This window comes from Carica papaya, chromosome 8 (assembly GCF_054855325.1).
Source record: "Carica papaya isolate Zhongbai chromosome 8, ASM5485532v1, whole genome shotgun sequence".
NCBI lineage: Eukaryota > Viridiplantae > Streptophyta > Magnoliopsida > Brassicales > Caricaceae > Carica > Carica papaya.
Genome location: NC_142316.1, coordinates 10,698,584 through 10,723,452, shown reverse-complemented (window position 1 = coordinate 10,723,452; position 24,869 = coordinate 10,698,584). Strand labels below are relative to the sequence as shown.

The following is a 24,869-nucleotide window of genomic DNA, read 5'->3' as shown; positions in this document are numbered from 1 at the left end:
GACCCGTCTGAAAAAAAATTGGTGCGACACGAGGACTTCCCAGGAGGTCACCCATCCGAGTACTACTCTCGCCCAAGCACACTTAGCTGCGGAGTTCTGATGGGATCCGGCACATTAGTGCTGGTATGATCGCACCCCTTCCATTCCGCGTTGCAAATACATAAACTCCTTCTCCTTTCTTCCCCCTCCCGTCATTTCTTTCCTTGTGCGTGCGCACTGCACCTCTCGTTCTCGTTCAAATATCAAGTAAAATGCCACGGCGCCGTGACTCACATTTGCGAATAAATCTGCGGACCATAATTAAAGTCGCATGTAACGTCGAACGGCATATCTGAAAAAAAGAAAATGGGTGCGACACGAGAACTTCCCAGGAGGTAACCCATCATTGTACTACTTTCGCCAAAGCACACTTAACTGCGGAGTTCTGATGGGATCCGGTGCATTAGTGCTGGTGTGACCGCACCTGTTTAATTTCGTGTTGAAAATACATACACTCCTTCTTCCCTCCCCCCCTCCCATCATTTGTTTCCTTGTGCATTCACACTGCACCTCTCCTTCTCGTTCGAATATCAATTAAAATGCCCCTTATTCTTGACTCACGTTTACGTATAAACCAGCGGACCATAGTTCCAGTCGCGCGTAACGTCGAACGACCAATCTGAAAAAAAATTGTTGCGATACGAGGACTTCCCAAGAGGTCACCCATCCGAGTACTACTCTCGCCCAAGCACACTTAACTGCAGAGTTTTGATGGGATCCAGTGCATTAGTGCTGGCATGATGCCACTTGTTTAATTTTGCACTTCAAATACATACACTCCTTCTCTGTTCTTCCTCCTCCCGTCATTTGTTTCCTTGTGCGTGCGCACTGCACCTCCTGTACTCGTTCTAATATCAAGTAAAATACAACGGCGGCGTGACTCACATTTGCGAATAAACCTGCGGACCATAAATCAAGTCGCGCGTAAAGTCGAAAGAATCATCTTCAAAAAGATGGGTGCAACACGAGGACCTCCTAAGAAAATGGGTGAAATATAAGGACTTCGCAGGAGGTCACCCATCCGAGTACTTTTCTCGCCCAAGCACCCTTAACTGCGGAGTTCTGATAGAATCCGTTGCATTAGTGCTGGTATGATCCCTCATGTTTCATTCTGCACTGCAAATACATACAGTCTTTCTCCTCCCATCCCCCATCCCGTCATTTGTTTCCTTGTGCGTGCACTCTGCATTTCTCTTTCTCGTTCTAATATCAAGTAATATGCCCCGGCACCGTGACTCATCTTTGTAAATGAACCAGTGGTTTATAATTCTATTCGCGCGTAACGTCTAACAACCCATCCGAAAAAAAATAGGTGCAACACGAGGGCTTCCGAAGTGGTCACCCATCCGAGTACTATGCTCGCCCCAGCACACTTAACTGCGGAGTTCTGATGGGATCCGGTGCATTAGTGCTGTTATGATTGCACATGTTTAATTTCGCGCTGCAAATACATAAACTCATTCTCCTTTCTTCCCCCTCCAGCCATTTGTTTCCTTGTGCGTGCGCACTGCACCTCCCGTGCTCGTTCTAATATCAAGTAAAATGCTACGGTGCCTTGACTCACATTTACGAATAAACTTGAGGACCATAATTCAAGTCGAGCATATCGTCGAAAGAATCATCTGCAAAAAAATGGGTGCAACACGAGGACTTCCTAAGAAAATGGGTGAAATATAAGGACTTCATAGAAGGTAACCCATGCTAGTACTACTCTCGCCCAAGCACCCCTAACTTGCGGAGTTCTGATAGAATCCGTTGCATTAGTGCTGGTATGATCCCTCATGTTTCATTCTGCACTGCAAATACATACAGTCTTTCTCCTCCCATCCCCCATCCCGTCATTTGTTTCCTTGTGCGTGCACTCTGCATTTCTCTTTCTCGTTCTAATATCAAGTAATATGCCCCGGCACCGTGACTCATCTTTGTAAATGAACCAGTGGTTTATAATTCTATTCGCGCGTAACGTCTAACAACCCATCCGAAAAAAAATAGGTGCAACACGAGGGCTTCCGAAGTGGTCACCCATCCGAGTACTATGCTCGCCCCAGCACACTTAACTGCGGAGTTTTGATGGGATCCGGTGCATTAGTGTTGGTATGGTCGCACCTATTTAATTCCGCGCTGCAAATACATAATCTCCTTCTCCTTTCTTCCCCTTCCCGTCATTTCTTTCCTTGTGCATGCGCACTGCACCTACCGTGATCGTTCTAATATCAAATAAAATGCTACGGTGCCGTGACTCACATTTTCGAATAAACCTGAGGACCATAATTCAAGTCGCGCGTATCGTCGAAAGAATTATCTGCAAAAAAATGGGTGAAATATAAGAACTTCGCAGGACGTCACCCATCCTAGTGCTACTCTCGCCCAAGCACCTTTAACTTGCGGAGTTCTGATAGAATCCGTTGCATTAGTGCTAGTATGATGGCTCATGTTTCATTCTGCGCTGCAAATACATACACTTTTTCTCCCTCCATCCCCCCTCCCGTCATTTGTTTCCTTGTGCGTGCACTCTGCATCTCTCCTTCTCGTTCTAATATCGATTAAAATGCCCCTGCTTCTTGACTCATATTTGCGTATAAACCAGTGGACCCTAGTTCGAGTCGCGCGTAACGTCGCCCAAGCACACTTAACTGCGGAGTTCTGATGGGATCCGGTGCATTAGTGCTGGTATGATCGCAACTGTTTAATTTTGCGCTGCAAATACATAAACTCCTTCTCCTTTCTTCCCCCTCCTGTCATTTATTTCCTTGTGCGTGCGTACTGCACCTCTCGTTCTCGTTCAAATATCAAGTAAAATGCCACGGCGCCGTGACTCACATTTGCGAATAAATCTGCGGACCATAATTAAAGTCGCGCGTAACGTCGAACGGCACATCTGAAAAAAAGAAAATGGGTGCAACACGAGGGCTTCCCAGGTGGTCAACCATCCGAGTACTACCCTCGCCCAAGCACACTTAACTGCGGAGTTTTGATGGGATCCGGAGCTTTAGTGCTGGTATGATCGCACCTGTTTAATTTCGCACTGCAAATACATACACTCCTTCTCCTTTCTTCCCCCTCCCGTCATTTGTTTCCTTGTGCGTTCACACTTCACCTCTCATTCTCGTTCTAATATCGATTAAAATGCCCCTACTTCTTGACTCACATTTGCGTATAAACCAGCGGACCCTAGTTCCAGACGCGCGTAACGTCGAACGACCCGTCTGAAAAAAAAATTAGTGCGACACGAGGACTTCCTAAGAAAATTGGTGAAATATAAGGACTTCGCAGGAGGTCACCCATCCTAGTGCTACTCTCGCCCAAGCACCCTTAACTTGCGGAGTTCTGACAGAATCCGTTGTATTGGTGCTGGTGTGATTTCTCATATTTCATTCTGCGCTGCAAATACATACATTCCTTCTCCTTCCCTCCCCCCTCCCATCATTTGTTTCCTTGTGCGTTCACACTGCACCTCTTTTTCTCGTTCTAATATCGATTAATATGCCCCTGCTTCTTGACTCACATTTGCGTATAAACAAGTGGACCATAGTTTCAGTTGCGCGTAACGTCGAACGACATATCTGAAAAGAAATTTGTGCGACACGAGAACTTCCCAGGAGGTCACCCATCCGAGTACTACTCTCGCCCAAGCAATCTTAACTGCATAGTTATGATGGGATCCGTTGCATTAGTGCTGGTATGATCGCACCCGTTTAATTTCGCGCTGCAAATACATAAACTCCTTCTCCTTTCTTCCCCCTCCTGTCATTTGTTTCCTTGTGCGTGCACTCTGCATCTCTCGTGCTCGTTTTAATATCAAGTAAAATGCTACGAAGCCGTGACTCACATTTGCGAATAAAGCTGAGGACCAAAATTCAAGTCGCGCGTAACGTCGAAAGAATCATCTGCAAAAAAATGGGTGCAACACGAGGACTTCCCAAGTGGTCACCCATCCGAGTACTACTCTCGCCCAAGCACACTTAACTGCGGAGTTATGATGGGATCGGTTGCATTAGTGCTGCTATGATCGCACCTGTTTAATTTCGCGCTGCAAATACATAAACTCATTCTCCTTTCTTCCCCCTTCCGTCATTTGTTTCCTTGTGCGTGCACTCTGCATCTCTCTTTCTCGTTCTAATATCAACTAATATGCCTCGGCACCGTGACTCACCTTTGCAAATAAACCAGTGGTTTATAATTCCATTCGCGCGTAACATCGAACAACCCATCCAAAAAAAAAATAGGTGCAACACGAGGGCTTCCCAAGTGGTCAACCATCCGAATACTACTCTCGCCCAAGCACACTTAACTGCGGAGTTCTGATGGGATCCGGAGCTTTAGTGCTGGTATGATCGCACCTGTTTAATTTCGCACTGTAAACACATGCACTCCTTCTCCTTTCTTCCCCCTCCCATCATTTATTTCCTTGTGCGTTCACACTTCACCTCTCATTCTCGTTCTAATATCGATTAAAATGCCCCTGCTTCTTGACTCACATTTGCATATAAACCAGCGGACCCTAGTTCCAGACGCACGTAACGTCGAACGACCCGTCTGAAAAAAATTGGTGCGACACGAAGACTTCCAAGGAGGTCACCCATCCGAGTACTAATCTCGCCCAAGCACACATAACTACGGAGTTCTGATGGGATCCGGTGCATTGGTGCTGGTGTGATCGCACCTGTTTAATTTCGCGCTGCAAATACATAAACTCATTCCCCTTTCTTCCCCCTCCCGTCATTTGTTTCCTTGTGCATGTGCACTGCACCTCCTGTTCTCGTTCTAATATCAAGTAAAATGCCACGGCGCCGTGACTCACATTTGCGAATAAACCTGAGGACCATAATTCAAGTCGCGCGTAACGTCGAAAGAATCATCTACAAAAAAATGGGTGCAACACGAGGACTTAACAAGAAAATGGGTGAAATATAAGGACTTCCCAGGAGGTTACCCATCCTAGTGCTACTCTCGCCCAAGCACCTTTAACTTGCGGAGTTCTGATAGAATCCGTTGCATTAGTGCTAGTATGATGGCTCATGTTTCATTCTGCGCTGCAAATACATACACTTTTTCTCCCTCCATCCCCCCTCCCGTCATTTGTTTCCTTGTGCGTGCACTCTGCATCTCTCCTTCTCGTTCTAATATCGATTAAAATGCCCCTGCTTCTTGACTCATATTTGCGTATAAACCAGTGGACCCTAGTTCGAGTCGCGCGTAACGTCGAACGACCCGTCTGAAAAAAAATTGCTGCGACACAAGGACTTCCCAGGAGGTCACCCATCCGAGTACTACTCTCGCTCAAGCATACTTAACTGCGGAGTTCTGATGGGATCCGGTTCATTAGTACTAGTATGATCGCACCCATTTAATTCTGCGCTGCAAATACATAAACTCCTTCTCTTTTCTTCCCCCTCCCGTCATTTGTTTCCTTGTGCGTGCGCATTGCACCTCCTGTGCTCGTTCTAATATCAAGTAAAATGCTACGGTGCCGTGACTCACATTTGCGAATAAACCTGAGGACCATAATTCAAGTCACACGTATCGTCGAAAAAATCATCTGCAAAAAAATGGGTGCAACAAGAGGACTTCCTAAGAAAATGGGTGAAATATAATGACTTCGCAGGAGGTCACCCATCCTAGTGCTACTCTCGCCAAAGCACCCTTAACTTGCAGAGTTCTGATAGAATCTGTTGCATTTATGCTGGTATGACTGCTCATGTTTCATTCTGCGCTGCAAATACATACACTTTTTCTCCATCCATCCCCCCTCCCGTCATTTGCTTCCTTGTGCGTGCACTCTGCATCTCTCCTTATCGTTCTAATATCGATTAAAATGCCCCTGCTTCTTGACTCACATTTGCGTATAAACCAGTGGACCCTAGTTCCAGTCGCGCGTAACGTCGAACGACCCGTCTGAAAAAAAAGATTAGTGCGACACGAGAACTTCCCAGGAGGTCACCCATCCGAGTACTACTCTCGCCCAAGCACACTTAACTGCTGAGTACTGATGGGATCCGGTGCATTAGTGCTGGTATGATCGCACCTGTTTAATTTCGCGCTGCAATTACATAAACTCCTTCTCCTTTCTTCCCCCTCCCGTCATTTGTTTCCTTGTGCGTGCGCACTGCACCTCTCGTTCTCGTTCAAATATCAAGTAAAATGCCACGGCGCCGTGACTCACATTTGAGAATAAATCTGCGGACCATAATTAAAGTCGCGCGTAACGTCGAACGGCACATCTGAAAAAAAGAAAATGGGTGCAACACGAGAACTTCCCAGGAGGTAACCCATCATTATACTACTTTCGCCAACACACACTTAACTGCGGAGTTCTGATGGGATCCGGTGCATTTGTGCTGGTGTGACCGCACCTGTTTAATTTTGTGCTGAAAATACATACACTCCTCCTTCCCTCCCCCCTCCCATCATTTGTTTCCTTGTGCGTTCACACTGCACCTCTCCTTCTCGTTCTAATATCGATTAAAATGCCCCTGATTCTTGACTCACATTTGTGTATAAACCAGGAGACCATAGTTCCAGTCGCGCGTAACGTCGAACGACCCATCTGAAAAAAAATTGTTGCGATACGAGGACTTCCCAAGAGGTCACCCATCCGAGTACTACTCTCGCCCAAGCACACTTAACTGAAGAGTTCTGATGGGATCCAGTGCATTAGTGCTGGTATGACGCCACTTGTTTAATTTTGTGCTTCAAATACATACACTCCTTCTCTTTTCCTCCTCCTCCCATCATTTGTTTCCTTGTGCGTGCGCACTGCACCTCCCGTACTTGTTCTTATATCAAGTAAAATTCTACAGCACCGTGACTAACATTTGCGAATAAATCTGAGGACCATAATTCAAGTCGCGCGTAACGTCGAAAGAATTATCTGCAAAAAAATGGGTGCAACACGAGGACTTCACAAGAAAATGGGTGAAATATAAGGACTTCGCAGGAGGTAACCCATGCTAGTACTACTCTCGCCCAAGCACCCTTACCTACGGAGTTCTGATAGAATCTGTTGTATTAGTGCTGGTATGATCGCACCTGTTTCATTTCGTGCTGAAAATACATACACTCCTTCTCCTTCCCTCCCCCTCCCATCAATTGTTTCCTTGTGCGTTCACACTGCACCTCTCCTTCTCGTTCTAATATCGATTAAAATGCCACTGCTTCTTGACTCACATTTGCGTATAAACCAATGGACCCTAGTTCCAGTCGCGCGTAACGCCGAACGACCCATCTGAAAGAAAATTTGTGCGACACGAGGACTTCCCAGAAGGTTACCCATCCGAGTACTACTCTCGCCCAAGCACACTTAACTGCAGAGTTCTGATGGGATCTAGTGCATTAGTGCTGGTATGATGCCACTTGTTTAATTTTGCGCTTCAAATACATACACTCCTTCTCTTTTCTTCCTCCTCCTGTCATTTGTTTCCTTGTGCGTGCGCACTGCACCTCCCGTACTCGTTCTAATATCAAGTAAAATGCCACAGCGCCGTGACTCACATTTGCGAATAAACCTGAGGACCATAAATCAAGTCGCGCATAACGTCGAAAGAATCATCTGCAAAAAGATGGGTGCAACACGATGACCTCCCAAGAAAATGGGTGAAATATAAGGACTTCGCAGGAGGTCACCCATCTGAGTACTTTTCTCGCCCAAGCACCCTTAACTGCGGAGTTCTGATAGAATTCGTTACATTAGTGCTGGTATGATCCCTCATGTTTCATTCTGCACTGCAAATACATACACTCTTTCTCCTCCCATCCACCCTCCCGTCATTTGTTTTCTTGTGCGTGCACTCTGCATCTCTCTTTCTCGTTCTAATATCAAGTAATATGCCCCGGCACCGTGACTCACCTTTGCAAATGAACCAGTGGTTTATAATTCCATTCGCACGTAACGTCGAACAACCCATCCAAAAAAAAATATGCGCAACACGAGGGCTTCCCAGGTGGTCACCAATCCGAGTACTACTCTCTCCTAAACACACTTAACTGCGGAGTTCTCATGGGATCTGGGGCTTTAGTGCTGCTATGATCGCACCTCTTTAATTTCGCGTTGCAAATACATACACTCCTCCTTTCTTCCCCCTCCTGTAATTTGTTTCCTTGTGCGTTCACACTTCACCTCTCATTCTCGTTCTAATATCGATTAAAATGCCCCTGCTTCTTGACTCACATTTGCGTATAAACCAGCGGACCCTAGTTCCAGACGCGCGTAAGGTCGAACGACCAATATGAAAAAAAATTTTTGCGACACGAGGACTTCCTAGGAGGTCAACCATCCGAGTACTAATCTCGCCCAAGCACACTTAACTGTGGAGTTCTTATGGGATCCGGGGCTTTAGTGCTGGTATGATCGCACCTGTTTAGTTTCGCGCTGCAAATATGTACACTCCTTCTCTTTTCTTCCCCCTCCCGTCATTTGTTTCCTTATGCGTGCGCGCTGCACCTCCCGTTCTCGTTCTAATATCAAGTAAAATGCTACAGCACCGTGACTCACATTTGCGAATAAACCTGAGGACCATAATTCAAGTCCCGCGTAACGTCGAAAGAATCATCTGCAAAAAAATGGGTGCAAGACGAGGACTTCACAAGAAAATGGGTGAAATATAAGGACTTGGCAGGAGGTAACCCATGCTATCACTACTCTCGCCCAAGCACCCTTACCTACGGAGTTTTGATAGACTCCGTTGCATTAGTGCTGGTATGATCGCACCTATTTCATTTCGTGCTGAAAATACATACACTCCTTCTCTTTTTCTCCCCCTCCCATCAATTATTTCCTTGTGCGTTCACACTGCACCTCTCCTTCTCGTTCTAATATCGATTAAAATGCCCCTGCTTCTTGACTCACATTTGCGTATAAACTAGCGGACCCTATTTTCAGTCGCGCGTAAGGTCGAACGACCCGTCTGAAAAAAAATTGGTGCGACACGAGGACTTCCCAGGAGGTCACCAATCCGAGTACTACTCTCGCCAAAGCACACTTAACTGCGGAGTTCTGATGGGATCCGGTGCATTAGTGCTGGAATGATCGCACCTGTTTAATTTCGCGCTGCAAATACATAAACTCCTTCTCCTTTCTTCCCCCTCCCGTCATTTGTTTCCTTGTGCGTGCGCACTGTACCTCTCGTTCTCGTTCAAATATCAAGTAAAATGCCACGGCGCCGTGACTCACATTTGCGAATAAATCTGCGGACTATAATTAAAGTCGCGCGTAACGTCGAACGGCACATCTGAAAAAAAGAAAATGGGTGCAACACGAGAACTTCCCACGAGGTAACCCATCATTGTACTACTTTCGCCAAAGCACACTTAACTTTGGAGCTCTGATGGGATCCGGTGCATTTGTGCTGGTATGATCGCACCTGTTTAATTTCGCTCTGCAAATACATAAACTCCTTCTCCTTTCTTCCCCCTCCCGTCATTTGTTTCCTTGTGCGTGCACTCTGCATCTCTCTTTCTCGTTCTAATATCAAGTAATATGCCCCAGCACCGTGACTCACCTTTGCAAATGAATCAGTGGTTTATAATTCCATTCGCGCGTAATGTCGAACAACCCATCCAAAAAAAAAATAGGTGCAACACGAGGGCTTCCCAAATGGTCACCCATCCGAGTACTACTCTCGCACAAGCACACTTAACTGCGGAGTTCTGATGGGATCCGGAGCTTTAGTGCTGGTATGATTGCACCTGTTTAATTTCGCACTGTAAATACATACACTCATTCTCCTTTCTTCCCCCTCCCGTCATTTATTTCCTTGTGCGTTCACACTTCACCTCTCATTCTCGTTCTAATATCGATTAAAATGCCCCTGCTTCTTGACTCACATTTGCGTATAAACCAGCGGACCCTAGTTCCAGACGCGTGTAACGTCGAACGACCCGTCTGAAAAAAATTGGTGCGACATGAGGACTTCCCGGGAGGTCCCCCATCCGAGTACTAATCTCGCCCAAGCACACATAACTGCGGAGTTCTAATGGGATCCGGTGCATTAGTGCTGGTGTGATCGCACCTGTTTAATTTCGCGCTGCAAATACATAAACTCATTCCCCTTTCTTCCACCTCCCGTCATTTGTTTCCTTGTGCGTGCGCACTGCACCTCCCGTTCTCGTTCTAATATCAAGTAAAATGCCACGACGCCGTGACACACATTTGCGAATAAACCTGATGACCATAATTCAAGTCACGCGTAACGTCGAAAGAATCATATGCAAAAAAATGGGTGCAACACGAGGACTTAACAAGAAAATGGGTGAAATATAAAGACTTCACAGGAGGTAACCCATGGTAGTACTACTCTCGCCCAAGCACCCTTACCTACGGAGTTCTGATAGAATCTGTTATATTAGTGCTGGTATGATCCCTCATGTTTCATTTCGTGCTGAAAATACATACACTCCTTCTCCTTCCCTCCCCATCCCATCAATTGTTTCCTTGTGCGTTCACACTGCACCTCTCCTTCTCGTTCTAATATCGATTAAAATGCCCTTGCTTCTTGACTCACATTTGCGTATAAACCAGCGGACGCTAGTTCCAGTCACGCGTAACGTCGAACGACCCGTCTGAAAAAAAATTAGTGCGACACGAGGACTTCCCAGGAGGTCACCCATCCTAGTATTACTCTCGCCCAAGCACACTTGACTGTGAAGTTCTGATGGGATCCGGTTCATTAGTGCTGGTATGATCGCACCCATTTAATTCTGCGCTCCAAATACATAAACTTCTTCTCCTTTCTTTCCCCTCCCGTCATTTGTTTCCTTGTGCGTGCGCACTGCACCTCCCGTGCTCGTTCTAATATCAAGTAAAATGCTACGGTGCCGTGACTCACATTTGCGAATAAACCTGAGGACCATAATTCAAGTCGCGCGTATCGTCGAAGGAATCATCTGCAAAAAAATGGGTGCAACACGAGGACTTCCTAAGAAAATGGGTGAAATATAAGGACTTCGCTGGAGGTCACCCATCCTAGTGCTACTCTCGCCCAAGCACCCTTAACTTGCGGAGTTCTGATAGAATCCGTTGCATTGGTGCTGGTATGATTGCTCATGTTTCATTCTGCGCTACGAATACATACACTTTTTCTCCCTCCATCCCCCCTCCCGTTATTTGTTTCCTTGTGCGTGCACTCTGCATCTCTCCTTCTCGTTCTAATATCGATTAAAATGCCCCTGCTTCTTGACTCACATTTGCGTATAAACCACCGGACCCTAGTTCCAATCGCGCGTAACGTCGAACGACCCGTCTGAAAAAAAATATGTGCGACACGAGGACTTCCCAAGAGTTTACCCATCCGAGTACTACTCTCGCCCAAGCACACTTAACTGCGGAGTTCTGATGGAATCCGATGCATTAATGCTGGTATGATCGCACCCGTTTAATTCTGCGCTGCAAATACATAAACTCCTTCTTCTTTCTTCCCCCTCCCATCATTTATTTCCTTGTGCGTGCGCACTGCACCTCCCGTGCTCGTTCTAATATCAAGTATAATGCTACAGTGCCAAGACTCACATTTGCGAATAAACTTAAGGACCATAATTCAAGTCGCGCGTATCGTCGAAAGAATCATCTGCAAAAAAATGGGTGCAACACGAGGACTTCCTGAGAAAATGGGTGAAATATATGGACTTCGCAGGAGGTCACCCATCCTAGTGCTACTCTCGCCCAAGCACCCTTAACTTGCGGAGTTCTGATAGAATCCATTGCATTGGTGCTAGTATGATTGCTCATGTTTCATTCTGCGCTGCAAATACATACACTTTTTTTCCCTCCATCCCTCCTCCCGTCATTTGTTTCCTTGTGCGTGCACTCTGCATCTCTCCTTCTCGTTCTAATATCGATTAAAAAGCCTCTGCTTCTTGACTCACATTTGCGTATAAACCAGTGGACCCTAGTTCCAATCGCGTGTAACGTCGAACGACCCGTCTGAAAAAAAAAATTAGTGCGACACGAGGACTTCCCAGGAGGTCACCCATCCGAGTACTACTCTCGCCCAAGCACACTTATCTGCGGAGTTCTGATGGGATCCGGTTTATTAGTGCTGGTATGATCGCACCAGTTTAATTTCGCGCTGCAAATACATAAACTCCTTCTCCTTTCTTCCCCCTCCCGTCATTTGTTTCCTTGTGCGTGCGCACTGCACCTCTTGTTCTCGTTCAAATATCAAGTAAAATGTCACGGCGCCGTGACTCACATTTGCGAATAAATCTGCGGACCATAATTAAAGTCGCGCGTAACGTCGAACGGCACATCTGAAAAAAAGAAAATGGGTGCAACACCAGAACTTCCCAGGAGGTAACCCATCATTGTACAACTTTCACAAAGGACACTTAACTGCGGAGTTCTGATGGGATCCGGTGCATTTGTGCTGGTGTGACCGCACCTGTTTAATTTCGTGCTGAAAATACATACACTCCTTCTTCCCTCCCCCCCTCCCATCATTTGTTTCCTTGTGCGTTCACACTGCACCTCTCTTTCTCGTTCTAATATCGATAAAAATGCCCCTGATTTTTTACTCTCATTTGCGTATAAACAAGCGGACCATAGTTCCAGACGCGCGTAACGTCGAACGACCCATCTGAAAAAAAATTGTTGCGATACGAGGACTTCCCTAGTGGTCACCCATCCGAGTACTACTTTCGCCCAGGCACACTTAACTGCAGAGTTCTGATGGGATCCAGTGCATTAGTGCTACTATGATGCCACTTTTTTAATTTTGCGCTGCAAATACATACACTCCTTCTCTTTTCTTCCTCCTCCCGTCATTTGTTCCCTTGTGCGTGCGCACTGCACCTCCCGTACTCATTCTAATATCAAGTAAAACGCCACGGCGCCGTGACTCAAATTTGTGAATAAGCCTGCAGACCATAAATCAAGTCGCGCGTAACGTCGAAAGAATCATCTACAAAAAGATGGGTGCAACACGAGGACCTCCCAAGAAAATGGGTGAAATATAAGGACTACGCAGGAGGTCACCCATCCGAGTACTTTTCTCGCCCAAGCACCCTTAACTGCGGAGTTCTGATAGAATCCGTTGCATTAGTGCTCGTATGATCCCTCATATTTCATTCTGCACTGTAAATACATACACTCTTTCTCCTTCCATCCCCCCTCCCGTCATTTGTTTCCTTGTGCGTGCACTCTACATCTCTCTTTCTCGTTCTAATATCAAGTAATATGCCCCGGCACCGTGACTCACCTTTGCAAATGAACCAGCGGATTATAATTCCATTCGCGCGTAACGTCGAACAACCCATCCGAAAAAAAATAGGTGCAACACGAGGGCTTCCCAGGTGGTCAACCATCCGAGTAATACCCTCGCCCAAGCACACTTAACTGCGGAGTTCTGATGGGATCCGGAGCTTTAGTGCTAGTATGATCGCACCTGTTTAATTTCGCGCTGGAAATACATACACTCCTTCTCCTTTCTTCCCCCTCCCGTCATTTGTTTCCTTGTGCGTTCACACTTCACCTCTCATTCTCGTTCTAATATCGATTAAAATGCCCCTGCTTCTTGACTCACATTTTGCGTATAAACCAGCGGACCCTAGTTCCAGATGCACGTAACGTCGAACGACCTGTCTGAAAAAAAATTGTTGCGACACGAGGACTTCCCAAGAGGTCATCCATCCGAGTACTAATCTCGCCCAAGCACAGTTAACTGCGGAGTTCTGATGGGATCCGGTGCACTAGTGCTGTTATGATCGCACCTGTTTAATTTCACGCTGCAAATACATAAACTCATTCTCCTTTCTTCCCCCTCCCGCCATTTGTTTCCTTGTGCGTGCGCACTGCACCTCCCGTGCTCGTTCTAATATCAATTAAAATGCTACAGTGCCGTGACTCACATTTGCGAATAAACCTGAGGACCATAATTCAAATCGCGCGTATCGTCAAAAGAATCATCTGCAAAAAAATGGGTGCGACACGCGGACTTCCTAAGAAAATGGGTGAAATATAAGGACTTCGCAGGAGGTAACCCATGCTAGTGCTACTCTCGCCCAAGCACCCCGAACTTGCGGAGTTCTGATAGAATCCGTTGCATTGGTGCTGGTATGATTGCTCATGTTTCATTCTGCGCTGCAAATACATACACTTTTTCTCCCTCCATCCCCCCTCCCGTCATTTGTTTCCTTGTGCGTGCACTCTGCATCTCTCCTTCTCGTTCTAATTTTGATTAAAATGCCCCTGCTTCTTTACTCACATTTGCGTATAAACCAGCGGACCCTAGTTCCAGACGCGCGTAACGTCGAACGACCCGTCTGAAAAAATATTGGTGCGACACGAGGACTTCCGAGGAGGTCACCCATCCGAGTACTAATCTCGCCCAAGCACAGTTAACTGCGGAGTTCTGATGGGATCCGGTGCACTAGTGCTGTTATGATCGCACCTGTTTAATTTCGCGCTGCAAATACATAAACTCATTCTCCTTTCTTCCCCCTCCCGCCATTTGTTTCCTTGTGCGTGCGCACTGCACCTCCCGTGCTCGTTCTAATATCAATTAAAATGCTACGGTGCCGTGACTCACATTTGCGAATAAACCTGAGGACCATAATTCAAGTCGCGCGTATCCTCGAAAGAATCATCTGCAAAAAAATGGGTGCAACACGAGGACTTCCTAAGAAAATGGGTGAAATATAAGGACTTCGGAGGAGGTCACCCATCCTAGTGCTACTCTCGCCCAAGCACCCCGAACTTACGGAGTTCTGATAGAATCCGTTGCATTGGTGCTGGTATGATTGCTCATGTTTCATTCTGCGCTGCAAATACATACACTTTTTCTCCCTCCATCCCCTCTCCCGTCATTTGTTTCCTTGTGCGTGCACTCTGCATCTCTCCTTCTCGTTCTAATATCGATTAAAATGCCCCTGCTTCTTGACTCACATTTGCGTATAAATCAGTGGACCCTAGTTCCAGTCGCGCGTAACGTCGAACTACTCGTCTGAAAAAAAAAATTAGTGCGACACGAGGACCTCCCAAGAAAATGGGTGAAATATATGGACTTCGCAGGAGGTCACCCATCCGAGTACTTTTCTCGCCCAAGCACCCTTAACTGCGGAGTTCTGAGAGAATCCGTTGCATTAGTGCTGGTATGATCCCTCATGATTCATTCTGCACTGCAAATACATACACTCTTTCTCCTCCCATCCCCCCTCCCGTCATTTGTTTCCTTGTGCGTGCACTCTGCATCTCTCTTTCTCGTTCTAATATCAAGTAATATGCCCCGGCACCGTGACTCACCTTTACAAAAGAACCAGAAGTTTATAATTCCATTCGCGCGTAACGTCGAACAACCCATCCGAAAAAAAATAGGTGCAACACGAGGGCTTCCCAAGTGGTCACCCATCCGAGTAATACCCTCGCCCAAGCACATTTAACTGCGGAGTTCTGATGGGATCCGGAGCTTTAGTGCTGGTATGATCGCACCTGTTTAATTTCGCGCTGCAAATACATACACTCCTTCTCCTTTCTTCCATCTCCCGTCATTTGTTTCCTTGTGCGTTCACACTTCACCTCTCATTCTCGTTCTAATATCGATTAAAATGCCCCTGCTTCTTGACTCACATTTGCGTATAAACCAGCGGACCCTAGTTCCAGACGAGTGTAACGTCGAACAACCTGTCTGAAAAAAAATTGGTGCGACACGAGGACTTCCCAGGAGGTCACCCATCCGAGTACTAATCTCGCCCAAGCACACTTCACTGTGGAGTTCTGATGGGATCCGGTGCATTAGTGCTGGTATGATCGCACCTGTTTAATTTTGCGCTGTAAATACATAAACTCATTCCCCTTTCTTCTCCCTCCCGTCATTTGTTTCCTTGTGCGTGCGCACTGCACCTCCCGTTCTCGTTCTAATATCAAGTAAAATTCTACAGCGCCGTGACTCACATTTGCGAATAAACCTGAGGACCATAATACAAGTCGCGCGTAACGTCGAAAGAATCATCTGCAAAAAAATGGGTGCAACACGAGGACTTCACAAAAAAATGGGTGAAATATAAGGACTTCGCAGGAGGTACCCCATGCTAGTACTACTCTCAGCCAAGCACTTTTACCTACGGAGTTCTGATAGAATCCGTTGCATTAGTGCTGGTATGATCGCACCTGTTTCATTTTCGGCTGTAAATACATACACTCCTTCTCCTTTCTTCCCCCTCTCGTCATTTGTTTCCTTGTGCGTGCGCACTGCACCTCTCGTTCTCGTTCAAATATCAAGTAAAATGGCACGGCACCGTGACTCACATTTGCGAATAAATCTGCGGACCTTAATTAAAGTCACGCGTAAAGTCGAACGGCACATCTGAAAAAAAAAATGGGTGCAACACGAGAACTTCCCAGGAGGTAACCCATCATTGTACTACTTTCGCCAAAGCACACTTAACTGCGGAGTTCTGATGGGATCCGGTGCATTTGTGCTGGTGTGACCTCACCTGTTTAATTTCGTGCTGAAAATACATACACTCCTTCTTCCCTCCCGCCCTCCCATCATTTGTTTCCTTTTGCGTTCATATTGCACCTCTCATTCTCGTTTTAATATCGATTAAAATGCCCCTGACTCTTGACTCACATTTGCGTATAAACCAGCGGACCATAGTTCCAGTCGCGCGTAATGTCGAACAACCTATCTGAAAAGACATTGTTGCGATACGAGGACTTCTCAAGAGGTCACCCATCCGAGTACTACTCTCGCCCAAGCACACTTAACTGCAGAGTTCTGATGGGATCCAGTGCATTAGCGCTGGTATGTTGCCACTTGTTTAATTTTGCACTACAAATACATACACTCCTAATCTTTTCTTCCTCCTCCCGTCATTTGTTTCCTTGTGCGTGCGCACTGCACCTCCCGTACTCATTTTAATATCAAGTAAAATGCCACGGTGCCGTGACTCATATTTGCGAATAAACCTGCGGACCATAAATCAAGTCGCGCGTAACGTCGAAAGAATCATCTGCAAAAAGATGGGTGCAACACGAGGACCTCCCAAGAAAATGGGTGAAATATAAGGACTTCGCAGGAGGTCACCCATCTGAGTACTTTTCTCGCCCAAGCACCCTTAACTGCGTAGTTCTGATAGAATCCGTTGCATTAGTGCTGGTATGATCCCTCATGTTTCATTCTGCACTACAAATACATACACTCTTTCTCCTTCCATCCCCCTTCCCGTCATTTGTTTCCTTGTGCGTGCACTCTGCATCTCTCTTTCTCGTCCTAATATCAAGTAATATGCCCCGGCACCGTGACTCACCTTTGCAAATGAACCAGCGGTTTATAATTCCATTCGCGCGTAACGTCGAACAACCAATTCGAAAAAAAAAAGGTGCAACACGAGGGCTTCCCAAGTGGTCACCCATCCGAGTACTACTCTCGCCCAAGCACACTTAACTACGGAGCTCTGATGGGATCCGGAGCTTTAGTGTTGGTATGATCGTACCTATTTAATTTCGCACTGCAAATACATACACTCCTTCTCCTTTCTTCCCCCTCCCGTCATTTGTTTCCTTGTGCATTCACACTTCACCTCTCATTCTCGTTCTAATATCGATTAAAATGCCCCTGCTTCTTGACTCACATTTGCGTATAAACCAGCAGACCCTAGTTCCAGACGCGTGTAACGTCGAACGACCCGTCTGAAAAAAAATTGGTGCGACACGAGGACTTCCCAGGAGGTCACCCATCCGAGTACTAATCTCGCCCAAGCACACCTCACTACGGAGTTCTGATGGGATCCGGTGCATTAGTGCTGGTATGATCGCACCTGTTTAATTTTGCGCTCCAAATACATAAACTCATTCCCCTTTCTTCCCCCTCCCGTCATTTGTTTCTTTGTGCGTGCGCACTGCACCTCCCATTCTCTTTCTAATATCAAGTAAAATGCTACAGCGCCGTGACTCACATTTGCGAATAAACTTGAGGACCATAATTCAAGTCGCGCGTAACGTCTAAAGAATCATCTGCAAAATAATGGGTGCAACACGAGGACTTCACAAAAAAATGGGTAAAATATAAGGACTTCGCAGGAGGTAACCCATGCTAGTACTAGTCTCACCCAAGCACCCTTACCTACGGAGTTCTGATAGAATCCGTTGCATTAGTGCTGGTATGATCGCACCTGTTTCATTTCGCGCTGCAAAAACATACACTCCTTCTCCTTTCTTCCCCCTCCCGTCATTTGTTTCCTTGTGCGTGCGCACTGCACCTCTCGTTCTCGTTCAAATATCAAGTAAAAAGCCACAGCGCCGTGACTCACATTTACGAATAAATCTGCGGACCATAATTAAAGTCGCACGTAACGTCGAACGGCACATCTGAAGAAAAGAAAATTGGTGCAACACGAGAACTTCTCAGGAGGTAACCCATCATTGTACTACTTTCGCCAAAGCACACTTAACTACGGAGTTCTGATGGGATCCGGTGCATTTGTGCTGGTGTGACCGCACCTGTCTAATTTGATGCTGAAAATACATACACTCCTTCTTCCCTCCCCCCCTCCCATCATTTGTTTCCTTGTGCGTTCACACTGCACCTCTCCTTCTCGTTCTAATATCGATTAAAATGCCCCTGATTCTTTACTCACATTTGTGTATAAACCAGCGGACCGTAGTTCTAGTCGCGCGTAACGTCGAACGACCCATCTAAAAAAAATTGTTGCGATACGAGGACTTCCCAAGAGGTCACCCATCCGAGTACTATTCTCGCCCAAGCACACTTAACTTCAAAGTTCTAATGGGATCCAGTGCAGTAGTACTGGTATGATGCCACTTGTTTAATTTTGCGCTTCAAATATATACACTCATTCTCTTTTCTTCCTCATCCCGTCATTTGTTCCCTTGTGCGTGCGCACTGCACCTCCCGTACTCGTTCTAATATCAAGTAAAATGTCACGGCACCGTGACTCACATTTGCGAATAAATCTGCGGGCCATAAATCAAGTCGCCCGTAACGTCGAAAGAATCATCTGCAAAAAGATGGGTGCAACACGAGGACCTTCCAAGAAAATGGGTGAAATATAAGGACTTCACAGGAGGTCACCCATCCGAGTACTTTTCTTGCCCAAGCACCCTTAACTGCGGAGTTCTGATAGAATCCGTTGCATTAGTGCTGGTATGATACCTCATGTTTCATTCTGCACTGCAAATACATACACTCTTTCTCCTTCCATCCCCCCTCCCGTCATTTGTTTCCTTGTGCGTGCACTCTGCATCTCTCTTTCTCGTTCTAATATCAAGTAATATGCCCCGGCACCGTGACTCACCTTTGCAAATGAACCAGCAGTTTATAATTCCATTCGCGCGTAACGTCGAACAACCCATCCGAAAAAAAATAGGAGTAACACGAGGGCTTCCCAGGTGGTCACCCATCCGAGTACTACTCTCGCCCAAGCACCCTTAACTGCGGAGTTCTTATGGAATCCGAAGCTTTAGTGCTGGTATGATCGCACCTGTTTATTTGTTTCCTTGTGCGTTCACACTGCACCTCTCATTCTCTTTTCTTCCCCCTCCCGTCATTTGTTTCCTTGTGCGTTCACACTTCACCTCTCATTCTCGTTGTAATATCGATTAAAATGCCCCTGCTTCTTGACTCACATTTGCATATAAACCAGCGGACCCTAGTTCCAGACGCGAGTACGTCGAACTACCCGTCTGAAAAAAAAAATTGGTGGGACACGAGGACTTCACAAGAAAATTGGTGAAATATAAGGACTTCGCAGGAGATAACCCATGCTAGTACTACTCTCGCTCAAGTACCCTTACCTACGGAGTTCTGATAGAATCCGTTGCATTAGTGTTGGTATGATCGCGCCTGTTTCATTTCGTGCTAAAAATACATACACTCCTTCTCCTTCCCTCCCTCTCCCATCAATTGTTTCCTTGTGCGTTCACACTGCACCTCTCCTTCTCGTTCTAATATCGATTAAAATGTCCCTGCTTTTTGACTCACATTTGAGTATAAACCAGCAGACCCTAGTTCCAGTTGCGCGTAACATCGAACGACCCATCTGAAAAAAATTTGGTGCGACACGAGGACTTCCCAGGAGGTCACCCATCCGAGTACTACTCTCGCCCAAGCACACTTAACTGCGGAGTTCTGATGGGATCCGGTACATTAGCGCTGGCATGATCACACCCGTTTAATTCCGCGCTGCAAATACATAAACTCCTTCTCCTTTATTCCCCCTCCCGTCATTTGTTTCCTTGTGCGTGCACACTGCACCTCCCGTGCTCGTTCTAATATCAAGTAAAATGCTACGGTGCCGTAACTCACATTTGCGAATAAACCTGAGGACCATAATTCAAGTCGCGCGTATCATCGAAAGAATCATCTGCAAAAAAATGGGTGCAACACGAGGACTTCTTAAGAAAATGGGTGAAATATAAGGACTTCGCAGGAGGTCACCCATCCTAGTGCTACTCTCGCCCAAGCACCCTTAACTTGCGGAGTTCTGATAGAATCCGTTGCATTGATGCTGGTATGATTGCTCATGTTTCATTCTGCGCTGCAAATACATACACTTTTTCTCCCTCCACCCCCCCTCCCGTCATTTGTTTCCTTGTGCGTGCACTCTGCATCTCTTTTTCTCGTTCTAATATCGATTAAACTGGCCATGCTTCTTGACTCACATTTGCGTATAAACCTGTGGACCCTAGTCCCAATCGCACGTAACGTCGAACGACCCGTCTGAAAAAAAAATTAGTGCGACACGAGGACTTCCCAGGAGGTCTCTAATCCGAGTACTACTCTCGCCCAAGCACACTTAACTGCGGAGTTCTGATGGGATCCGGTGCATTTGTGCTGGTATGATCGCACCTGTTTAATTTCGCGCTGCAAATACCTAAACTCCTTATCCTTTCTTCCCCTTCCCATCATTTGTTTCCTTGTGCGTGCGCACTGCACCTCTCGTTCTCATTTAAATATCAAGTAAAATGCTACGGCGCCGTGACTCACATTTGCGAATAAATCTGCGGACCATAATTAAAGTCGCGCGTAACGTCGAACGAAAAATCTGAAAAAAAAAAAAATGGGTGCAACACGAGAACTTCCCATGAGGTAACCCATCATTGCACTACTTTCGCCAAAGAACACTTAACTGCGGAGTTCTGATGGGATGCGGTGCATTTGTGCTGGTTTGACCGCACCTGTTTAATTTCGTGCTGAAAATACATACACTCCTTCTTCCCTCCCCCCTCCCATCATTTGTTTCCTTGTGCGTTCACACTGCACCTCTCCTTCTCGTTCTAATATCGATTAAAATGCCCCTGATTCTTGTCTTACATTTGCGTACAAACCAGCGGACCATAGTTCCAGTCGCGCGTAACGTCGAACGACCCATCTGCAATTAAATTGTTGGGATACGAGAACTTCCCAAGAGGTCACCCATCCGAGTAGTACTCTCGCCCAAGCACACTTAACTGCAGAGTTCTGATGGGATCCAGTGCATTAGTGCTGGTATGTTGCCACTTGTTTAATTTTGCGCTTCAAATACATACACGCCTTCTCTTTTATTCCACCTCCCGTCATTTGTTTCCTTGTGCGTGCGCACTGCACCTCCCGTACTCGTTCTAATATCAAGTAAAATGTCACGGCGCTGTGACTCACATTTGCGAATAAACCTGCGGACCATAAATCAAGTCGCGCGTAACGTCGAAAGAATCATCTGCAAAAAGATGGGTGCAACACGAGGACCTCCCAAGAAAATGGGTGAAATATAAGGACTTCGCAGGAGGTCACCCATCCGAGTACTTTTCACGCCCAAGCACCCTTAACTGCGGAGTTCTGACAGAATTTGTTGCATTAGTGCTGGTATGATCCCTCATGTTTCATTCTGCACTGCAAATACATACACTCTTTCTCCTTCCATCCCCCCTCCTGTCATTTGTTTCCATGTGCGTGCACTCTGCATCTCTCTTTCTCGTTCTAATATCAAGTAATATGCCCCGGCACGGTGACTCATCTTTGCAAATGAACCAGCAGTTTATAATTCCATTCGCGCTTAAAGTCGAACAACCCATCCGAAAAAAATAGGTGCAACACGAGGGCTTCGCATGTGGTCACCCATCCGAGTACTACTCTCGCCCAAGCACACTTAACTGCGGAGTTCTGATGGGATCCGGAGCTTTAGTGCTGGTATGATCGCACCTGTTTAATTTCGCGCTGCAAATACATACACTCCTTCTCCTTTCTTCCCCCGCCCGTCATTTGTTTCCATGTGCGTTCACACTTCACCTCTCATTCTCGTTCTAATATCGATTAAAATGCCCCTGCTTCTTGACTCACATTTGCGTATAAACTAGCGGACCCTAGTTCCAGACGCGCGTAACGTCGAACGACCCGTCTGAAAAACAATTGGTGCGACACGAGGACTTTCTAGGAGGTCACCCATCCGAGTACTAATCTCGCTCGAGCACACATAACTGCGGAGTTCTGATGGGATCCGGTGCATTAGTGCTAGTATGATCGCACCTGTTTAATTTCTTGCTACAAATACATAAACTCATTCCCCTTTCTTCCCCCACCCGTTATTTGTTTCCTTGTGCGTGCGCACTGCACCTCCTGTTCTCGTTATAATATCAAGTAAAATGCTACAGCGTCGTGATTCACATTTGCGAATAAACCTGAGGACCATAATTCAAGTCGCGCGTAACTTCGAAAGAATCATCTGCAAAAAAATGGGTGCAACACGAGGACTTCACAAGAAAATGGGTAAAATACAAAGACTTCGCAGGAGGTAACCCATGCTAGTACTACTCTCGCCCAAGCACCCTTACCTACGGAGTTCTGATAGAATCCGTTGCATTAGTGCTGGTATGATCGCACCTGTTTCATTTCGTGTTGAAAATACATGCACTCCTTCTCCTTCCCTCCCCCTCCCATCAATTGTTTCCTTGTGCTTGCACTCTGCATCTCTCCTTCTCGTTTTAATATCGATTAAAATGCCCCTGCTTCTTGACTCACATTTGCGTATAAACCAGCGGACTCTAGTTCCAGTCGCGCGTAACGTCGAACGACTCGTCTGGAAAAAAATTAGTGCGACACGAGGACTTCCCAAGATGTCACCCATCCGAGTACTGCTCTCGCCTAAGCACCCTTACCTACGGAGTTCTGATGGGATCCGGTGCAATAGTGCTGGTATGATCGCACCCATTTAATTTTGCGCTACAATTACATAAACTCATTCCCCTTTCTTCCCCCTCCCGTCATTTGTTTCCTTGTGCGTGCGCACTGCACCTCCCGTTCTCGTTCTAATATCAAGTAAAATGCAACGGTGCCGTGACTCACATTTGCGAATAAACCTGAGGACTATAATTCAACTCGCGCGTATCATCGAAAGAATTATCTGCAAAAAAATGGGTGCAACACGAGGACTTCCTAAGAAAATGGGTGAAATATAAGGACTTCGCAGGAGGTCACCCATCCTAGTGCTACTCTCGCCCAAGCACCCTTAACTTGCGGAGTTCTGATAGAATCCGTTGCATTGGTACTGGTATGATTGCTCATGTTTCATTCTTCGCTGCAAATACATACACTTTTTCTCCCTCCATCCCCCCTCCCGTCATTTGTTTCCTTGTGCGTGCACTCTACATCTCTCCTTCTCGTTCTAATATCGATTAAAATGCCCCTGCTTCTTGACTCACATTTGCGTATAAACCAGTGGACCCTAATTCCAGTCGCACGTAACGTCGAACGACCCGTCTGAAAAAAAAAAATTAGTGCGACTTGAGGACTTCCAAGGAGGTCACCCATCCGAGTACTACTCTCGCCCAAGCACACTTAACTGCGGAGTTCTGATGGGATCCGGTGCATTAGTGCAGGTATGATCACACCTGTTTAATGTTGGGCTGCAAATACATAAATTCCTTGCCCTTTCTTTCCCCTCCCGTCATTTGTTTCCTTGTGCGTGCGCACTGCACCTCTCGTTCTCGTTCAAATATCAAGTAAAATGCCACGAAGCTGTGACTCACATTTGCGAATAAATCTGCGGAACATAATTAAAGTCGCGCGTAACGTCGAACGGCACATCTGAAAAAAAGAAAATGGGTGCAACACGAGAACTTCCCACGAGGTAACCCATCATTGTACTACTTTTACCAAAGCACACTTATCTGCGGAGTTATGATGAGATCCGATGCATTTGTGCTGGTATGATCGCACCTGTTTAATTTTGCGCTGCGAATACATAAACTCATTCCCCTTTCTTCCCCCTCCCGTCATTTGTTTCCTTGTGCGTGCACACTGCACCTCCCGTTCTCGTTCTAATATCAAGTAAAATGTTACAGCACCGTGACTCACATTTGCGAATAAACCTGAGGACCATAACACAAGTCGCGCATAATGTCGAAAGAATCATCTGCAAAAAAATGGGTGCAACACGAGGACTTCACAAGAAAATGGGTGAAATATAAGGACTTCGCAGGAGGTAACCCATGCTAGTACTACTCTCGCCCAAGCACCCTTACCTACGGAGTTCTGATAGAATCCGTTGCATTAGTGCTGGTATGATCGCACCTGTTTCATTTCGCGCTGCAAATACATACACTCCTTCTCCATTCTTCCCCCGCCCGTCATTTGTTTCCTTAGGCGTGCGCACTGCACCTCTCGTTCTCGTTCAAATATCAGGTAAAATGCCACGGCGCCGTGACTCACATTTGCGAATAAATCTGCGGACTATAATTAAAGTCGCGCGTAAAGTCGAACGGCACATCTGAAAAAAAAATGGGTGCAACACGAGAACTTCCCAGGAGGTAACCCATCATTGTACTACTTTCGCCAAAGCACACATAACTGCGGAGTTCTGATGGGATCTGGTGCATTTGTGTTGGTGTGACCGCACATGTTTAATTT

General features: G+C 46.3%; 7 non-coding genes and 36 pseudogenes across 7 annotated transcripts; all 43 read right to left on the bottom strand.

Moving 5' to 3' along the window:
- Positions 1 to 18: 18 nt before the first annotated feature.
- On the bottom strand, positions 19 to 137 carry LOC148241893 (5S ribosomal RNA). Its single transcript, XR_015814672.1, has one exon. It is a non-coding gene; the product is annotated as a 5S ribosomal RNA (ribosomal RNA).
- A 209-nt stretch (positions 138 to 346) lies between these two features.
- Positions 347 to 465, bottom strand: LOC148241892 (5S ribosomal RNA; annotated as a pseudogene).
- Positions 466 to 669: 204 nt separating this feature from the next.
- On the bottom strand, positions 670 to 787 carry LOC148241891 (5S ribosomal RNA; annotated as a pseudogene).
- Positions 788 to 1,348: 561 nt separating this feature from the next.
- Positions 1,349 to 1,467, bottom strand: LOC148241890 (5S ribosomal RNA; annotated as a pseudogene).
- Positions 1,468 to 2,028: 561 nt separating this feature from the next.
- Positions 2,029 to 2,147, bottom strand: LOC148241889 (5S ribosomal RNA; annotated as a pseudogene).
- A 785-nt stretch (positions 2,148 to 2,932) lies between these two features.
- Positions 2,933 to 3,051, bottom strand: LOC148241888 (5S ribosomal RNA; annotated as a pseudogene).
- A 562-nt stretch (positions 3,052 to 3,613) lies between these two features.
- On the bottom strand, positions 3,614 to 3,732 carry LOC148241887 (5S ribosomal RNA; annotated as a pseudogene).
- A 205-nt stretch (positions 3,733 to 3,937) lies between these two features.
- Positions 3,938 to 4,056, bottom strand: LOC148241886 (5S ribosomal RNA; annotated as a pseudogene).
- A 206-nt stretch (positions 4,057 to 4,262) lies between these two features.
- On the bottom strand, positions 4,263 to 4,381 carry LOC148241885 (5S ribosomal RNA). The gene has a single exon (XR_015814793.1). It is a non-coding gene; the product is annotated as a 5S ribosomal RNA (ribosomal RNA).
- A 204-nt stretch (positions 4,382 to 4,585) lies between these two features.
- Positions 4,586 to 4,704, bottom strand: LOC148241884 (5S ribosomal RNA; annotated as a pseudogene).
- A 561-nt stretch (positions 4,705 to 5,265) lies between these two features.
- On the bottom strand, positions 5,266 to 5,384 carry LOC148241883 (5S ribosomal RNA; annotated as a pseudogene).
- A 563-nt stretch (positions 5,385 to 5,947) lies between these two features.
- LOC148241882 (5S ribosomal RNA) lies at positions 5,948 to 6,066 on the bottom strand (annotated as a pseudogene).
- Positions 6,067 to 6,275: 209 nt separating this feature from the next.
- Positions 6,276 to 6,394, bottom strand: LOC148241881 (5S ribosomal RNA; annotated as a pseudogene).
- Positions 6,395 to 6,597: 203 nt separating this feature from the next.
- Positions 6,598 to 6,715, bottom strand: LOC148241880 (5S ribosomal RNA; annotated as a pseudogene).
- A 560-nt stretch (positions 6,716 to 7,275) lies between these two features.
- On the bottom strand, positions 7,276 to 7,394 carry LOC148241879 (5S ribosomal RNA; annotated as a pseudogene).
- An 881-nt stretch (positions 7,395 to 8,275) lies between these two features.
- Positions 8,276 to 8,394, bottom strand: LOC148241878 (5S ribosomal RNA; annotated as a pseudogene).
- A 559-nt stretch (positions 8,395 to 8,953) lies between these two features.
- On the bottom strand, positions 8,954 to 9,072 carry LOC148241877 (5S ribosomal RNA; annotated as a pseudogene).
- A 209-nt stretch (positions 9,073 to 9,281) lies between these two features.
- LOC148241876 (5S ribosomal RNA) lies at positions 9,282 to 9,400 on the bottom strand (annotated as a pseudogene).
- A 206-nt stretch (positions 9,401 to 9,606) lies between these two features.
- Positions 9,607 to 9,725, bottom strand: LOC148241875 (5S ribosomal RNA). Its single transcript, XR_015815301.1, has one exon. It is a non-coding gene; the product is annotated as a 5S ribosomal RNA (ribosomal RNA).
- Positions 9,726 to 9,929: 204 nt separating this feature from the next.
- LOC148241874 (5S ribosomal RNA) lies at positions 9,930 to 10,048 on the bottom strand (annotated as a pseudogene).
- A 559-nt stretch (positions 10,049 to 10,607) lies between these two features.
- LOC148241873 (5S ribosomal RNA) lies at positions 10,608 to 10,726 on the bottom strand (annotated as a pseudogene).
- Positions 10,727 to 11,287: 561 nt separating this feature from the next.
- Positions 11,288 to 11,406, bottom strand: LOC148241872 (5S ribosomal RNA; annotated as a pseudogene).
- Positions 11,407 to 11,969: 563 nt separating this feature from the next.
- On the bottom strand, positions 11,970 to 12,088 carry LOC148241871 (5S ribosomal RNA). Its single transcript, XR_015814412.1, has one exon. It is a non-coding gene; the product is annotated as a 5S ribosomal RNA (ribosomal RNA).
- Positions 12,089 to 13,298: 1,210 nt separating this feature from the next.
- Positions 13,299 to 13,417, bottom strand: LOC148241870 (5S ribosomal RNA; annotated as a pseudogene).
- A 206-nt stretch (positions 13,418 to 13,623) lies between these two features.
- On the bottom strand, positions 13,624 to 13,742 carry LOC148241869 (5S ribosomal RNA; annotated as a pseudogene).
- A 561-nt stretch (positions 13,743 to 14,303) lies between these two features.
- LOC148241868 (5S ribosomal RNA) lies at positions 14,304 to 14,422 on the bottom strand (annotated as a pseudogene).
- A 918-nt stretch (positions 14,423 to 15,340) lies between these two features.
- Positions 15,341 to 15,459, bottom strand: LOC148241867 (5S ribosomal RNA). Its single transcript, XR_015814555.1, has one exon. It is a non-coding gene; the product is annotated as a 5S ribosomal RNA (ribosomal RNA).
- Positions 15,460 to 15,664: 205 nt separating this feature from the next.
- On the bottom strand, positions 15,665 to 15,783 carry LOC148241866 (5S ribosomal RNA). The gene has a single exon (XR_015815253.1). It is a non-coding gene; the product is annotated as a 5S ribosomal RNA (ribosomal RNA).
- A 561-nt stretch (positions 15,784 to 16,344) lies between these two features.
- Positions 16,345 to 16,463, bottom strand: LOC148241865 (5S ribosomal RNA; annotated as a pseudogene).
- Positions 16,464 to 16,667: 204 nt separating this feature from the next.
- Positions 16,668 to 16,785, bottom strand: LOC148241864 (5S ribosomal RNA; annotated as a pseudogene).
- A 561-nt stretch (positions 16,786 to 17,346) lies between these two features.
- LOC148241863 (5S ribosomal RNA) lies at positions 17,347 to 17,465 on the bottom strand (annotated as a pseudogene).
- Positions 17,466 to 17,670: 205 nt separating this feature from the next.
- Positions 17,671 to 17,789, bottom strand: LOC148241862 (5S ribosomal RNA; annotated as a pseudogene).
- Positions 17,790 to 18,352: 563 nt separating this feature from the next.
- LOC148241861 (5S ribosomal RNA) lies at positions 18,353 to 18,471 on the bottom strand (annotated as a pseudogene).
- Positions 18,472 to 18,674: 203 nt separating this feature from the next.
- Positions 18,675 to 18,792, bottom strand: LOC148241860 (5S ribosomal RNA; annotated as a pseudogene).
- Positions 18,793 to 19,353: 561 nt separating this feature from the next.
- Positions 19,354 to 19,472, bottom strand: LOC148241859 (5S ribosomal RNA; annotated as a pseudogene).
- Positions 19,473 to 20,039: 567 nt separating this feature from the next.
- On the bottom strand, positions 20,040 to 20,158 carry LOC148241858 (5S ribosomal RNA; annotated as a pseudogene).
- A 562-nt stretch (positions 20,159 to 20,720) lies between these two features.
- On the bottom strand, positions 20,721 to 20,839 carry LOC148241857 (5S ribosomal RNA; annotated as a pseudogene).
- Positions 20,840 to 21,371: 532 nt separating this feature from the next.
- On the bottom strand, positions 21,372 to 21,490 carry LOC148241856 (5S ribosomal RNA; annotated as a pseudogene).
- Positions 21,491 to 22,049: 559 nt separating this feature from the next.
- On the bottom strand, positions 22,050 to 22,168 carry LOC148241855 (5S ribosomal RNA). The gene has a single exon (XR_015815789.1). It is a non-coding gene; the product is annotated as a 5S ribosomal RNA (ribosomal RNA).
- Positions 22,169 to 22,373: 205 nt separating this feature from the next.
- Positions 22,374 to 22,492, bottom strand: LOC148241854 (5S ribosomal RNA; annotated as a pseudogene).
- Positions 22,493 to 23,051: 559 nt separating this feature from the next.
- On the bottom strand, positions 23,052 to 23,170 carry LOC148241853 (5S ribosomal RNA; annotated as a pseudogene).
- Positions 23,171 to 23,734: 564 nt separating this feature from the next.
- Positions 23,735 to 23,853, bottom strand: LOC148241852 (5S ribosomal RNA; annotated as a pseudogene).
- Positions 23,854 to 24,741: 888 nt separating this feature from the next.
- On the bottom strand, positions 24,742 to 24,860 carry LOC148241851 (5S ribosomal RNA; annotated as a pseudogene).
- Positions 24,861 to 24,869: the final 9 nt, after the last annotated feature.